The following is a 15,219-nucleotide window of genomic DNA, read 5'->3' on the forward strand; positions in this document are numbered from 1 at the left end:
TTTCTGTAATTCCATATAAGAAATATTTCATTCTTGCAGGTCTCTGTCATATCTACTCAACTCTGATATTTGTAGCATGAAAGTATGAAAACGGCCATAGACAATAGATGAAGGATACACATGCATGTCTGTGTTCTAATAAATTTCATTGACATGAGCTGAAGGTGGCCTATCAGCTTCCATTTGCTAATCTCTGTTTTAACACTAAGTATCAAAACCTGTCTCTCTCCTTCCTGCTGCCCTCCTTGGCCTAGGTAGGACAAAATCTGAACCCCTCCCATGGGCTCACAAAGCCTTACCTCTCTGCAATTGCTCCTTAACATCCCTCACAAGGCACCCTCCTCCTTGTCAATTAGGCTCTAACCACTCTGGCCCTCTTGCTGTAACTCACAGTGCTGGGCAATTTCCCTCCTTCTGAAACTCCCTTCACTTCCATCAGCACTTCACTGATGTGTTTTTGCTTTTGTTTTTAATCAGTTGGGTTTTGGTTCAAGTTCATTTCTGCAGAGGCTTCTCTGACCATGCTGTAAAAAAATGTTGCTTCTCTTCTCCCTGCACCTATCACTTTTTATCCCTTTTATGGATTTACTTTCTGCAGAGTCCTTCATTATTTCAAGTTGTCTTATTTTGTATATTTATTTATGGTTATACCACTAGAATGTAAGCTCCAGGAAGGCATGGACTTTGCTTTTCTGAATCACCAGTATCCAGAGACATTCTTGAATCATAGTTGGTATACAAGTAATGTTTACTAAATGAATGCATAAATGAGTATTGTTGCAGAGTGTAGGTATTAAGCATTAACAGAGAATAAAGAACAATTTCCTAAAGGCATGATTGAGCCAAAGTAAGGAAATTATGTGGAATTGCTTGCATGTTACTTGCTGTAATAAACATTAATACAAGTAGGATTAGAAGAAGGATGTAATTGTCGTAGACCTTTTCACCCCCTTCTACCATATGCTGTTTAATATACACCCAGTGGAAAATCTGCAGGCTATTATACTCTATGAGGACATTGAAACCTGTACCAGTCCAGGAGAGAACCATCAGGGTTGGGAAATATTATCGGAGCACATCACATTCTCAGAGGAGCAGTTGACAAAACCTGTGTTTGTTCAGCCTACAGAAGATTCATAGTACTGGGAACTCTATTGACATATGGCTTTATAAAATATCATGAGCTAAAATATTCAAACACCAATAAACTTATCAAAAGGTACACAAATTCATTAATCATCAGAGAAATGTCAATGAAATCCACAGTGAATGAACCACTGTATAGTCATTACAATGGCACAGAGGAGAAAGACAGATTATATCAAGAGTTGACAAGAATGAGAAGCAAAGAATGAACTGAAACAGCCATTTTGGAAAACTATTGAACAGGATCTACTAAAAAGGAACATAGGCATATCTTATGGTTCAAGAATTTCATTTCTAGATATATACCCAACAGAAATGTGTACATATATGTCCTAGAATATGTTCACAGGAAATTTCATGGTGGCACTATTCAAAATAGCCCAAACTGGAGCAACCCAAAGTAAAGTGTGATGTATTCATTCAATGGTTACTACACAACAATGAGAATGAACAAACAATTGCTACATACAAGAAAACTGATACATCTCATAAATATAATGGTGACCGTAGAAATCACACCAAAAACCCCATTCTATATGATTTCATTCATATAAAATTAAAAACTAATCTCTGTTATAAGTCAGTGGCTTGATGATTGGGAGAAAAGCTTGTGTGATGCTAGTAATGTTCTATTTCTTGCTCTGAATGCTGTTCACTTACCTGTGTATGGATGTGATCATTTCTATAATGAAAGATATACATCAATAATGTGTTTACTTAAACAATTCTAATCTGGTTCATGGTTTCCCTCACCATCTTAAAGACAGAGCTCACATTTCTGTATTTGGTTTTTCTCCCAGGACTCTTATATCACACTATAAGTGCAAGTGACAGCACTCTTAGGATGAATAAGTCAGCTGGATATATTAAGGAATGTTCCAGCTACCTTATAAATAGACCTGGATGGAAAAAATAAGTTTGACCTTAATAAATCATGTTCAACTCCCACTCTATTTTACCCTTTCAACATAAAATTTCAAAACTATACAAATATCCTCAATGCCATTTCACTGCATATTTGATCCTGAAGGGATTTATGTGAATCCATGTACTTTCCCAGCATATATGTGACCAGGCACCATCTTCACCCAGAGTTCCCCTCTTGCTCTGTTGCCATTTATTGTAATTAATTGGCCTAATCTGCATGAGACCCCATTTAACAAAACATTTGATGGTTCCTCTGGTTGATATGTGCTTCAGAAAGTTCCCTAAGTGTCTAAGGTTTTCATTAGGATTTAGAGCACACTGAGTTAATTATATTGTGCAGTAGGTTCTCAGATTGAACAGTCAATGAGAGAAAGGAGTAAACATGGAGATGGTGGAAAGGGAGTAAAAGCGTTTCTTACTTTGGCAGCCTTTAAATGTTGCCCTCAGAACTTGAAAGTCTTTAACTGTGACCTTTCTCTAGGCAAAAAGTTGATGACTTGGGAGTGACTTACTAGATCAAGGTGACCTGTACAAGAAATAAAGCAGGACCTCACCCCGTGCTGGAATGTGTAATTTGTGGTAAAATTTGAGAGGACCGTTATAATCTGTTGACAACATTCCTTCATGAAAGGTCAAGACAGAATGAAAGCTAAAGAGGCAGACCCAGTTCAGATTCTGTGGTTACTCTGCAGTCCACAGTGCTGTGTCATGGGGGAGCATGAGATATGATGAAGAAGAAGGTTCACTGAAAATTGTAGTGATGTTCGTTCTCTGCATGACATTTTAATGGGGAGGAAAGGAGGAGAGCCTTTTGTTCTACAATCAGTTTCAGTGCTAGGACCAGTGATGACTAAATAAGCATTCATGACTGTTTCTGGATCCGAATTCTATGTCCAACAGGAATGTGGCAGCCACACTATTGGGTTGTCGGAAAAGTCATGATGTATTTTTTAAATCTTTTTCATTGCAAAAATGCATCATCACTTTTCCAACAACCCAATACATCATGAAACTCTAAGAGTGTGGTATTATCAGAGTGCTGTTCACCACAGCCATGGTGTACATGGGAAGAATCTGAAGGAAGACCGCTGAATCCTTAGTCCTGAGTAGAGTCCCTAGTTTCTGGATGTAAAACGATTGTCAAGGAATATTATTTTGCTGTGGGAAATTCACTCAGTGGTCCTATCTCGTTCATGAACTCAGCATAGTATTTAGTTTCTATTTACAGGCTATGAGGTTTGACAGTTAAGTTCACGAACTCATCCTAGAAAAAGTGCTACCTACCTTGTTGCTGAATATCGCCATGGTCACCTTTGAAGTACTCCCTTTGGGAAGCTATGCACCAACACCAGCACCTAGTCCACCCTTCAAAGCAACTTTTGGAACTCTTTCTGGAATGGTTATCAGAGCTGTCATCATATTACCCTTGATGTCCTGAATGTCATCAAAATGCCTTCCTTTCAGTATTTCTTTTATCTTTGGGTAAAGAAAGAAATCATCAGGGGCCAGACCAGGTTAGTAGGGAGGGTGTGTTCCAATACAATTATTTGTTTACTGGCTAAAAATTCCTTCACAGACAGTGCCGTATGAGCTGGTACATTGTCATGATGCAACAGCCATGGATTATTGGTGAAAAGTTCAGGTTGTCTAACTTTTTCACACAACCTTTTCAGCACTTCCAAATAGTAAACTTGATTAACTGTTTGTCCAGTTGATACAAATTCATAATGAATAATTCCTCTGATGTCAAAAAAGGTTAGCCGCATCGGTGCAACAAGTTCGCTAACAATATTCAGACCTCATATGCATCTATTCTAAGACTATAAATTGTATCTACTTTATTGCCTATACCAAGGATAACAATTACTAAAGTATCATTTTTCAATCATGAATATATGGTATAGGTTTTAAGTATGGAGCATACCTATAGATACAGATATGGATACCAGTTATAGATATAGAAATGGGTATGAATATGGATTATAGATGTGGATATGGATCCTATATGAATATGAGATATTCATATAAAGGAGGTCTAGACATAAAGTGAAGAAAGCCATATTAGGGCGTTCTGATATTTTTCAACAGTTCTGCTACTTCTTAACAATTTGAAAGATCAATCCTAAAAATCTAAGCATTTGAGAAAAACTGGAATGTGTGTGTGTGTGTGTGTGTGTGTGTGTGTGTGTGTGTGTGTGTATTGGGTTGTCGGAAAAGTCATGACATATTTTTGCAACGAAAAACATAGAAAAAATATGTCATGACTTTTCCAACAACCATTAATGATTTGGAGTGTGAGATCCCTGAATGCACAGTTACCATAGTTTTCATCACTGTGTTTTCAGTAACTTTCACATAATAGGTGATAAATGCCTGTTGAATGAATAAATGAAAAAGGAATAAATGAAAAGTAAATAAGTCATTTTACCCAGTCTAAATAATGAAGAAAAAAAATTAATCCCCACATTTCCTTACCATAGACAGATGCTGCGTATCTAGCTTCCTATTCTAAGGAAAAAGACTAAAAATTATATCTCCTCTGTGTTACAGTTTCCCTAAGTAATGCCCAGGTGTTCCTACACGTTTCTGCCAGGTGGAAGGCCAGCTCACTTTTCCAGCACAGGAATGATTTCAGTAGTGTTCTCATAGAATAAGATATTTACAGCAGGGATGTTTACAGCTGACAGCCGTATAACAACTGCAGCTTATTAAGACCACCACCACTACAACAATGATAGAAACAAACATTGGAGATGAATATAAGACAGATGATTTTGTTTATCTCAATTGAAAAATACAAGCGATGAGACCCCGGGGAGCCCTGAAATGAGAAACTTCTAGAGCTAATTGAGATATGATTAAAAAGATTGTTGTGCGTTATTGCCAGCAGTCATTGAGTTTTGTCATTAGGTTCCTAGTGTTGTAGCAATCAAACCAATTATTAAGGCTTTTAGCAAACAGCAGAGTATCTTTTAGTGTGTATATATATATATATATATATATATATATATATATATACACTTTTTTTCTATAAAACAATAACTTATTAAGGGTATAAGTGGAGTTTCTGAAACAAATTCAATAAATATATTTTAAGAAATTGCTCTGTTTGGTATCATTTATCACACACTCAGACATATCACCTGAATTCTGTCTTTTTATATAACTTTGCTGTCCAATATAAATACAGTTCAAGTCACATATATAATTTTAGATTTTCTCATAGTCACATGGCAAAGTAAAAAGAAACAGGATAAATTACATTTAATAATATTTTCATTTAATCAAATATATCTAAAATGATATCTTTTCAGCATGTGCTCAATATAAAAATTGTGAATGGGATCTTTTGCATTCTCTTTTCCTGTACTAAGTCTTTGAAATTCACTGTGTGTTTATACTTATGGAACATCTCAATTTAGTCTAACCCATTTCGTGCTTAATGGCTAGTGGTTATCACATTGGACATGGCAGACTACAGCTTTTCTTCAGTGTGGTTATTGTAAGAGGTAAATTAGGCTATATCCCATCAGCTGTGCCACTTGAAAATTTCAGTGCTGTACCTTCTTAGTGATATTATCATTGCTGATGGAGGAAAAGCTTCTTTTTGCACTAATCTTTCTGTGAATCAGAATTCCTAATATATAAAAAATAATGGGCTGATCAAGAAGAACACAATCATGGTTTTCCAAGAAACCATTAATAGGTAATATTATTTATTTAATTATATTTTGAGCATGCCCACAATTATCATTCAATGTTAAGTTTCAATGTACAAACTATCCAGCTGTTACATATGGTGTGTGGCAATGTGTTATAGGCCCAAAACTTTCCACTGAGGAAAAACGGAACTACCATTCACAAGATCATCTTAACAGAAATTCCACTGTGCACTAGGCAAACCTCTTGTATTTACACTACTTGTGAAACTTCTGTCCACTGAAAACATCAATTTTCCCATTTATAAGATTTTGTATCATTTATCATATTCTAGACATCATTTTTCTAAACAGTATCATCACATTATGCTGTAAGAGATGAAACATATGGAAAACACATAGAAATTCATTCTGAGTGAAGTACATTATTAAATGTACTTTTCCTGTACTTAGGAACAAGGGAGAATTGTTGGGGAGTTGAAGAAAGGGTGTTTCTACTTGCCGTTAGGAAGGAGTGCCTTTAAGACAGGTGAACCATAAACATGTCAGCTAAATAGGAAAAGGCTTTCTTAGCCTGGCTTCCTAATTCTTCTCTCTTTCTCTCCATTCTACATTCTCCACTCTCCCTCTGCTTTTCTTTCCTTGTAAACAAGACCTAGAGATATGAAGCAACAGCTGTAGGACAGTAGGTGCTTAAGCCAAATGTGAAATGACATAGTCCATATAGTGTCTTCAAGCATAAAATATTGAAGGCATTTGATAAATCACCCCATCACAAATAGAATTTATACAGAAAAAAAAGAGAAATTTCAGAGAGTATAAGTGGTTTAGTTACCTTTGAAGCATGTGTTTGAAATGGTGGTAAGATTTGGAGGCTGTCTCATAGTACCATTAAATTCAGTGCTTCTACTAATGAGAGATATTTCTGCTGAGTACACATGCAGAGCAATGAAACAAGGAGAAATAATGTCAGCAGCACACCCATGATGATGGGCTGACATAGAAAATCTGTTACATGACATTGGCTCTAAGTGAGATGGAGAAAAGGGAACAGTTGATGAAGAGACATGTCCATTATCCTTAGGAACAGATGAAATGATGAAGAACGTTTTTCTTGACTTTCCTTCTTCGTCGATTTTGACAGTTAATCAAAATCCCTTCATTCATGTCTGCAATATTAAGACATCAACGCCCACATAATGTAATGGCCCCTAGCCAACATTAAATTTTAGCCAGTTTAAGTATTTGTTGTTCAATTCATAACTCTTGCACCTTGGCATTTACAGAAGTGGAGGATAAGAATTTTGCAGTTTTTGACCCCAAAGAAAGACGAGTTGGAAAATGAAATGTTTTAGTGGAAAACAAAAAGTTTCCTAAAGGTATGGAATCACACACACACATAAAAAAACCACAAACTATATTAAACATGAATGAACCATACAGAGCTCTTCAAAACTTAAGTTAGGAATTCATTAAAATCACTTTGAATTTGCATTACTTTAGTTGATAATTAAAACATCTTCACAGGATCTCACAAGTGAGAACAATTGCAGAGTTACTGTTTTACAATGATCTTAGCAAACAGCAGTAGGCTTGGTAGAACCTGAGCATATGAATAGTGAGTTGATTTCTTTCATTTTCCAGTTTGTATGAGTGAATAGCATTTAGCAATCATCCATATTTTTGAGAAATTGAAATTTCACCCCCTGCTCAATTACTGGGCCACTTAATATTTAGAAACTTTTCTTTTGGTGGTAAGATTCTTTCTTCTTCTTCTTCTTCTTCTTCTTCTTCTTCTTCTTCTTCTTCTTCTTCTTCTTCTTCCTCTTCTTCCTCTCCTTCCTCTCCTTCTCCTTCTCCTTCTCCTTCTCCTTCTCTTTCTCCTTCTCCTTCTTTATCAAGGCAGAATTTAATTTTATATGTTTTTATTTTTCTTTTTTTAAGATTTTATTGGGGAATTGGGGGAAGGGAACAGGAAAGTTGTCCTTTTGTTCTTCAATCTAGTTGTGGAGGACGTCACTTCACTGGCCCTTGTTGGTATTATCATTGCACTCTTCCTGGTTGAGGCAGATCGGTCACCGGCCACTTGACTGCCGCTCACAGCAGCTCTTGGCAGCTCGCGCCGGCTGCCGGCCACTCACGGTAGTTTATGGCAGCCCACTGTAGCCCCACTGCAGCCTATGCCATCACCGACAGTGACTCAGGGCAGCCCAGCTCCAGGTGGAGCTGTTGTTCACCATCTTAGCTGTAGAGGGCACAGCGTTACTGGCCCTAACGTGGGATCCACACTAAGGCCCTGCTGCTCAGAGTTGGCGTCCCAAGCCAACTCTTAACCAATGTGCCACTCGGCCAGCCCTAATTTTATATGTTTTTAATAACTTACTTGAATAATTTCAAAGATAGGCTCTATTTAAAATCAACAAATTGTGCATAGCATTAGAGTAAGCCTAAAAATAATGAGCCAATTAATATATCCCAAAATATGCTCATGAAAATTAGTTCTGATATAATTAACATTTTAAAAAATAACCAATTGCAGGCTGGCCGAGTGGCGCGATGGTTAAGAACTGGCTTGGGATGCCAAAGGGCCCTGGTTCGGATCCCACATATGAGGACCAGTGACACTGCCCTCTACAGCTAAAATGCTGAACAACAGCTCGACCTGGAGCTGGGCTGCTGTGGGTCGCCTGTGACGGCGTAGGCTGCAGTCCCTGTGGCAGTGGGTTGCCATGGGCTACATGTATAGCCTGCAGCCAGCGTGAGTGGCCAGCAGCCGCAGTGAGCAGCTGTCCAGAAGCCGGCGACTGATCTGCCTCACCAGGGAGGAGCGCAATGATGGTGCCAACTTGGGCCAGTGAAGCAACGTCCTCCACAACTAGATTGAAGAACAAAACAACAGGAACCTGTCTGTTTCCCTTTCCCCAATTCCCCAGTGCTGCTCCCATCCCCCCAAATCCCCAATAAAAATATTTAAAAAAAAAACAAACAATTGCTTCATTGGTTGAAATCACATGATTTTTTTCATATTTTCCCTGTTAAAAAACAAACAACAATACAACTTGCAAAGAGAAACCATGCAAATTGATATATAGTAATGGTTGATAATGTGTTACAAGCCATTTGAAATCTTGCTGAGATTACAGCAGACAATAAAAAAAGAACCTTAAATTACATTAGCCCAAACTTCAAATTATAATTCCCCTAATATATTTAATAGGCAGACCTTAAATTTTATCCTAAAACTTAAGGTTAACATATAGTCTCTTCCTGATGGCATGTTTTGTCCTTATGTATATGTATATTTTTCAATTACCAACAAACATCAATGGATGACAATGATTTATGTTTTAATAAAATATATTTTTGTTGTACATTTTCTACTATAAAGTAAAAAGTAGGAGGTTGATCATAATAATTCAAGGAAAACCACTGAAATATTCCACGCATACATGGTTTCTGCACTCAGGACTCCAAAAATTATTTTGAGGTAGAGACCACGGATGTACAGAGAATGACGAGGGAATGATATTATTGTACTCCAACCAACTTTTACCAGGTTGATCATGAAATTGATTCTCCTGAAAAGCTGGCCATGATTCTACTCTGCCCTCTTGTTCCAGGTTGAATGTTTGGTCAGTTTTTGGAAATAAAATAGCAATCACTACCGTTACCAGGGCTGCCCTTACACCTTTAGGGGACACTCCTGTATTACAGCCTATGTGAATGGCTGGCGTTGTGTGGCACACTTTCTGGACTGCTCTCCTGGGGGACCTGATCTATGTCTCCATCTACTCTTTGGCTAATTACTTATGACAGGTAGGTAATCTTTTACCAGAAGTTAAATGGATTGCTCCAGGGTCTTGTTTCTTTTGTCTACAGAGGTGACAGCCTGTACCTTCTCTGCAATTGCAATATCACCTTAAAATGGATATGACTGCATCCTTAAATGGATTTAAATGAAAAGAGGATGCTGAGCTCTTGGCACTCTCAGCTTCAAGACCACATTTGTATTTAGAAGAGTTTTTCATCTCTGTACACCAAAAAAAAAAAAAAAAAGACGCATACCATATTATCCAGGGCTCTCTGGGATCCAGACAGCGACATGTAGATTAATATAATCAGACCCTTAGGAAGCTAAAAGCTCCCTTGAAACTACAGATAAATGTGAGGAATTTCAAAATAGCTATATATCAAAACTTTAAATCTGTGGGAAACTTTTGCAGCAATTTGTAATCTCCTAAATATGTGCGACAGCAATACTGACATCTTTGAACTATGAGTAATAGGATTGCTATTATGTCTCATTGCCATATACATACATCTATTTTTAATATGCTACAGTATAATTTTCAGTTCAAGATAATGCATGCCACCACTCTTTAATGATAGTGATGAATAGAATATTGATTAGAAAACAGTCTAAATAACAGGTAATTGATAGGGGTGAGGGAAATGTGGCATTTTCCCTCTTCATTTTTACATAATAACTACAGATTTCTCAGGTGCAATAATATATATCAGGCACAATCAAGAGAATGTAATACATGAATTATTTTTTTGAAAACTTAAATATGTCATGCTTAAAGTAAACATAGTCACATGCTATAATTTGGCACTGCAAATGAATTTAATGCATTTACCAGCTGAAGGGAAAAAAGTACCATTTGTGTATGGAGATAGAACATACACGTTAGTGTTTATGGCAAGTAGTTTAAATTTGTCTTTCCATTCATTCATTTCTTGGATGAAAGGTACATGCATTTGTGTAATCACGGTATTCACAAAAATGCACCATTAAGATTCTTGTTTAGATTGTTTCATGTTAAAGGAACTTAATAGTATGGGGAATGTCCACTTCCGTTAGCTATACCCTAAAAGACACAACATGCAGTGTTGAAATATGCATAGCATTCGGTGAACACAAAGATAAAAGGAATGAAGAAATGAGTTAGATATGCCATTCTCCATTTTCTAAGATGCCGTCATAGACATTCTTTATAAACTTGACTTCTGCTCTTTCCTGAAACCACAGTTGTTTCTTTCTTTTCTTTTTTCTTTCTTTCTGCTGTTTACTTTGGATTTGTGTTTCAGAGTGTCCTGCATTTGTTGGTATCATCACCCCATTATGATTGGCTCACATGAGTTGAGCAAACTATCATTTCTAGAAACTAAAATCCTGATCAAGATGGATTTCTTTCAAGCCAGAAGACCAGTATGGTTTGTTAATGGATTTTGAGTGGCCGTAGGAGACCTTTAAAATATGAAATCTTATTACTCATTTAAGTAAGGCTTTGATGAAAGTACATGACATTTTTCTACATCTGTGCCATATTTTCTAATCTAAACTGCATAAGCATAGCTCCCATTCTCAAAATCCTTAGGCTAAATAACAACATCAGCACCATGTTCCTTTTCAGAAAGTTGTGGGAAAACTTGGTAGAATAAGTGAAAGGAAGACAAGCCAAAGTTGAGAACCCTTTTTTTAAAAATTTTATTTCTAGCAAATGACATTTACTTATAATTACAACTGTTTACCTGCTTTAGAGATTCAGGAAAGCTTTTGTTAATAAAAGAAGTCAAAAGTGAATAACATTTTCTGAAAAAAATATTTTTTAAAAAATTAATGAAGGCATTACTACAGAAAAAAATTGAATGAATATATTATTTTGTAAAAATTTTCTATTTTGTGAAAATGTTGATTTGTAGGACTATATATTCTCTAGAAGATAGCTCTGAAAAAGCATCATACATACTTATCTTTGGATGTCTTCTCAGGGCATTTGGTGATGCTAATAGTCCCAAAGCTTTTTCTGAGATCAAACTTGAAATAATACAGCCTTAGAACTTGAAGCAACACCAAAACCTCATGCCCTTGAACACTCAAGTCATGCCCTCCGACTTCTGTATCTTAGGATGAAAGATGTCTACAACTTGAGCCAGACTATTGTCCTCTTTACTACCCTGACAAAGAATGTGCTACCTCCTATGATATCAGTGTATTTCCTATTTTTATCCTTTGCAAATAAAAACACAATGCAATCTAAATTAAGAGACATACTAGTGGTTCATGTAACATGGCTCAAAGTCTGCCAAATAATAGTCTTTGAATAAATATTCTTGACTGGTAGCATGTCTGAGGGGATATATGCTTTATCATCATCATCATCATCATAACCATCATTATCATAATTATTTGTTTTCTCATGCTCCCACTAATAAACTGAATGTCTTTGGTTCACAGTAGACAGAAGTTATCCTCAGGATAGTGGCGTCTAGTCTGGCTTTTCAGACTGATCATCCAAGTTTTTGTAAGCACAGTGACCAGAAAAGAGTGATTTGGGTCATTGCCTGGCAGTTGTTTTTTCCCAAATATTGGTTTCCCATAACTTCCAAGCCTTTTATGACTATAGCTTCTCATATTACTTTTCAAACAGAATTAAAATTCATATACCAATCACTCCATGTATTTGCTTAGAAATAACTTTTAAATAGAGCCAGAGAGATTGTCAGCATTTTTTCATTCTGCATGCAATTCCCATGGTTAATATTACGATCATCAACCTGTCCATTATACACAATGGCTCTCAAAGATAAAGGAGTGGGGTGAGGGAAGAAAAGAGAGAAGGGAAGATTAAACCATCCTTCATGAGTGGTCTTATCCAAATGTCAGACTATGGACTGGACACTCAGAAAGAAGGAAAAGCAAATTTGAACTCTAGGGATTCTTATACTCTTTATAAAAGGACTGTGCTCAGTTCCTCCCCCTTCTCCATCTTGAGAGTCACTGCTTTAAGAGTTTTCTAGGGCACATCAAACCTGTTTTGTTTTACTGTCTCCTCTAAAAGAACTCACACTGATAATTTAAGCATTCCAATTGTACTTTGTAAAAAAAAGGTATATATTTATGTATATATTTATAACTACCTATCTAAGTGTGTATATATATATACACACACACATATATATAGCTATAACCATATATATATATATATATTATATATATAACATATTATATATATGTTATGGTTTTCAATAGAGATAGTGACATTCTGGCCAGTAGCCTGATACGCAGGTCAGAACTGAGATGGGACAAGAGGAAACTGCTATTGGAAACTCACTGTAGATAACCCGGAGTGGGAAAGATATGGTCCACCATTCCTTTCAATTTCTTGACACATGTATAACTGCATGGGGAAAGTGTTTAGGGCCTCCAGCAATAGACGATTTTTTTCACCTGGACAACAGATAAGACAGGAAAAATAGTTTCGTGATGAGTTTTCTTTCCCTATAAACATAACAAATGTGGCTTCCGTAACATGCCCTTGAGAATTACACTGGAAATATATAAAAGGAAATAGTTGTTTTTGTAACTGTAAAAGCTCATAAGAAATTTATCTTAGGACCTATTTATTTATTAATTATTCAAATGTATACTGAGTGGTGCTGCGTCCCATGCACAGCCGGGATTGAAGCTCTAAGGAAATTCCTGTCTGCGTGGAGTTTATAATGTACTGGGGTTGTGTGGAGTGAAGTCAAACTGTATAGCAAATAAATAAGCAGTTTAATAGATGGTGAGACGCACTATGAAGACAAACAAAATGAGGGTGTTGGTAGGGGATGTGGGGAAAGGGAATATGCAATATTGGGGGCAGCAAGGAAGATCTCCTTGAATTTGAATTGAAGACCTAAAGAAGAGATACATTATTTTATTACCCTATATTTGGGGCATTTATTATTCCTTTCAAATTAAAACTGAGCTAAGTCATTGGACAATTGTGTTCAATAACCAATAAACAGATGGAAAGCATTTTAAAAATTATAAGCTTTTAGAGAAAACTACAGACAGCAATGGACCTTGTTCTGTGCTGCTCTCATTTACTTTTAATTATATTTATCATACATTGTTGATGTACATTTTGCATAAAATGTCCTAAGCAAGTGTTGTGCAGTAAAAATAATGCCAGATTAGAGTACGGAAAAGAGTCACTACCTAAACTAAACATGCAGCTGAAATTGAATTATTTATTTTATAAACATTTTAAATGTCAGAGTCTTAAGTCAGTGGCAAGTGTTTTCTTAAATCATGTGTGGCAATTAAGGATAAAGATTGAAAAAAATCAAGGTCAAGAAGCAGCATTCTGTAACAAGGCCAGAGTTAAGGCAGCTTTTTGCTAGGAGGAATTAATAATGTGATCAGAATGATAAGTGGTGTAGAAATTGATAAACAGTTTAATATTACAATTGTTTTTTGTACTTTGACAGTATCACATTTACTAAACAATGCAAATCTTTTATGAGATAAAAATCTCCTGATCATATGTCAGGCTTTTAGTAGAAAGCAAGTGGCAGTTCAGGTTGCAAGATAGAGTAGATGAATTTAGTACTAATTCCAAAGAAAAAAGATTGAAAGTATATGACAAATAAACTCAGCTCCAAAAATAGTTCATGCAAATATCAAAACTTTACAATTCCAGTTACAACCTGGGACATTCTAGTAAATTTTTAGGCAAAGTTTCAAAAGGTCATTTATTTTATGTGGAAAGCTCTCTCTTTTAAAATGAAAAAATAAATGCTGTTCACATAAATGCTGCCTGGAAAGCAATGAGCAAAATTTTTATCAGTTTCTCTAAGTTTACAATTAGAATATGAAGGTATTGATTTTATAATTATTTAAAAAGCCAAATGTTTATTTTACCAAATATATCATAAGATTAGTGTTTCTGTTTTGTGTGAACTTGTATAGGATGTACCTACAATCTAGAATCTTCTTAATGTCTCCCACGATACACAGAGCCAGAGAGCAATGTTATTTCATCCTTGTTCGAATGCCAAGTCCTGTCCTCACACTCCAGTTCCACACATTTCCTTTGTCTTTACTTCTCTTGTAAACTCTGGGATTCAATGACCTTCCTTACAGTTTAGACACTATAGCCCCACAGAGTTTAATTAGTATTGTATTAATCTCCCTATATCTGTGTTTGGCTTCTACAATTTCTCTATGTCCATCCTCTTGTAGAGATAATGTAATGTGTGGCTCAAGAAAGGAAACAAAACCCAGAATTATCTGTGTGTTTCTACTATTAGTGTAAATTGTCTTCATAAGCGAATCAGTGTTCCTCACACTCTTGCTCTACTTGACCTACTTGTAGTGTTAGACAAGATAATCCACTTGTTGAACTTTCTGTTCATTTTCAATTATATAGTTCCCTAGTCCTCCAAATTCTCTGGATAATTCTATCTCATTTTACATTGTTTTATAAAGCTATGATTCCTCCCAATTGTATTGTTTCCACTATTAAAAAAGAAAGACATGTCCCTTGGTAATATTTTAATGTCGACAGGAACAGAGTCAGAAAATGAAACAGAACACAAAACATATAGTGCAATTACAAAAAAGAATATAACACATGTCAAATTATCTTGAGAGCTGCTTGATTAGCCATATCCTCTGGAAGAATTAATTGACCCTCTGTAGGTCCCAGGTTGG

General features: G+C 36.0%; 1 protein-coding gene across 1 annotated transcript in view; it reads left to right on the forward strand.

The window, feature by feature from the left end:
- GPC6 (glypican 6) overlaps positions 1-15,219 on the forward strand; it is a 1,102,936-nt gene that overhangs the window by 436,176 nt on the left and 651,541 nt on the right. The window lies entirely within an intron of this gene.

Source organism: Hipposideros armiger, unplaced genomic scaffold, assembly GCF_001890085.2.
Source record: "Hipposideros armiger isolate ML-2016 unplaced genomic scaffold, ASM189008v1 scaffold_468, whole genome shotgun sequence".
Lineage (NCBI taxonomy): Eukaryota > Metazoa > Chordata > Mammalia > Chiroptera > Hipposideridae > Hipposideros > Hipposideros armiger.